Source organism: Rhinopithecus roxellana, chromosome 1, assembly GCF_007565055.1.
Source record: "Rhinopithecus roxellana isolate Shanxi Qingling chromosome 1, ASM756505v1, whole genome shotgun sequence".
Taxonomy (NCBI): Eukaryota; Metazoa; Chordata; class Mammalia; order Primates; family Cercopithecidae; genus Rhinopithecus; species Rhinopithecus roxellana.
Genome location: NC_044549.1, coordinates 58,452,708 through 58,455,044, shown reverse-complemented (window position 1 = coordinate 58,455,044; position 2,337 = coordinate 58,452,708). Strand labels below are relative to the sequence as shown.

The 2,337-nt window shown below is 46.1% G+C and overlaps 1 pseudogene; it reads left to right on the top strand.

The window, feature by feature from the left end:
• Positions 1–967: 967 nt before the first annotated feature.
• On the top strand, positions 968–1,657 carry LOC104661532 (annotated as a pseudogene).
• Positions 1,658–2,337: the final 680 nt, after the last annotated feature.

The following is a 2,337-nucleotide window of genomic DNA, read 5'->3' as shown; positions in this document are numbered from 1 at the left end:
TCTGCTGACTGTTCCTTTTGGCATGCCAAAGCTCTTTAACTAGGTCCCAGCTTTTTATCTTAAGTTTTTATTGCATTTGTTTTCAGGTTCTTGGTCATGAAATCCTCGCCTAAGACAACGCCCAGCCCTATACAAAAAATCAGCTCAAGATGGATTAAGGACTTAAACCTAAGACCTGAAACTATAAAAATTCTAGGAGATCATAATGCAATTATTTTTAAATGGCAAAAACTGCAATTACTTTTGCACCAACCTAACACAATTTTGTTAAGCACAAGCATGGAGTGGCAGCTCATCTCCCCTTCTCTGCCAGAACAGAGGAATTAGAGGGGAAGAGATATTTAATTTGAAATGGACTGCATGGTTGAATTTTCTGCATTTTCAGTCTTCTTTATTTTCTTTTATCTGTGTACCTTTTAAAGTAGGTTGCATGAGAATGCACTGTATTGCCACTCATTGCTCCTGTGTCCACCAGAATCTCATGATCCTCAGGTTGGTTTCTAATGATCTTTCAAAAGCCCACACAAAGAAACCAATGCATCACTGATTTCAATCATGGAAAGCAGCCAGGGGAGCTTCTATGTTCTCAGATTCTTCAAAGAATTGCCTAATCTTCTGAGAAACTCTCAAATTCTTCCTTTTCCCTATGTTATTATTAGAAAGCTGAAAAGGAAACACAGGAAGTGTAATCAGTGGGGAAAAAATTATATTTTCCATTCTTCTGAAACCCACCCTCATTCCCAGGTAAAACAGGTAAACATGGATCTGAGTCTTCCTGTCTCTACACAGTCTTAAAGTTAATTCGCCCTTAATGTTTATGCTGGTAGGGGATTCCATTTTCAATTTTGTAAAGGTAGCTAGGAGGCTGGGAGAAAAAAGAAACTAATAAATCAGTTGAAATGGCAAATCTAAAATAAACATGCATTAACAGTTAAGACCGGCATAGTTCTGGTGGCGACTGCGGCACATGGCGGCCCTAGGACATCTTGCCAGGGAGGCGGCGGCGTCCCCAGGCCCGGGTACTCCCCGTGCGTCCTGCAGACACCAGCTTCTTGGCCCCGTTTCCAGCACCTGGAATCCTTCCACTGCCTATCTCTGCCCAGGGCAACCCACGTGCAGTAACACCGACTCCAGAGCGCACCCGTTAGGCGATGAAGGCAGCGCAGCGTCAAAAAAACAAAAGAATAAGAAGAAAACCTGGAACACGGCCTCTGTGGCAAATGAAGGCGAGAAGGCCTCAGAGAAACCTGCCCCAGAGGAAGTTTCCCTAAGCTCTGAGGCCCAGGTGCAGCAGTTGGCCCAGGAATTGGCTTGATGTGTGGAGCAACTGGAACTGGGCCACAAGAGGCAAAAACCCACCCCGACACAGAAAGAGCAGGCTATCGGAGAAATCCGAACCCTGCGCAGGGAAAGAACGTCCCTGCCCCGGAAGAGGCAGCTGATGCACTCCTTGTTTGGAGATTACAGGGCTCGGATGGAAGCCGAATGGCGTGAGGCCCTGCGGGCTCACAGAGCTGCTGCTTATTCAGCCCAGGTGTAGCCTGTAGATGGAGCCACCAGAAACAAGAGCCGAAGGGTCTGCAGGCCTCGCCCTTTGTGGAGAGCCAAAGCCACTCTGGACACTCATGATGAAGAGTTTAGGTTCAGTTTCTTTTAGCTTCTCCCCCAACCTGGAACAATCCCTCTCCCTTGGGGTGGTGTAGGAGTTTGTTTTGAGTGCAGAGCCTTTCCAGGACTTCTGTTGGCAGAGAACCCTGGGGTTGGTCTGTTCCTGTCTGGTCCAAGGATTTGGAGCTGTTGTGAAGATGTGAGACCATCAGATAGGCACAAGACCCCATTTGTTTTCTGATGAAGTGTTCTCTCTTTCAGAAGAGAGAAAGAGAGGTACATTTAGAAAATATACAATAAATTGGAGTGTTCAAGGTATTGTGGAAAGAATATTGTACTCAGCCTTTAGGATTAGATTAAGTGGCTGTTGGTAACAAAGAGTAGTGGAGAAGCTATATAATCGTACACTGGTTTTCACTTTTGAAAGGAATCCCTGTCAAACAGTTTAGTGCTTAATGCTGTTATGTCACATTGCCTGAATCTCTATTTTTGATTAAATTGGATAACGAGTGAAAGAGTGTGCTGACCACCTGTGTTAGAGGAAGTACAGAAGATTCAGGGGTCAGGTATCCCTGGGTCCAGTCCCTCGCCAGGGTCCTTTGTCCGTGTTGCCTTCATTCCTGAGCAGGTGTCATCCTTAGGGAATCAGCATGGCACCCACCAGGCCAGGCTCTGTTCTTAGGAGGAAGGAGCTTCTTGCCCTAACAGTTCTGGCCTGAGACCTGGATT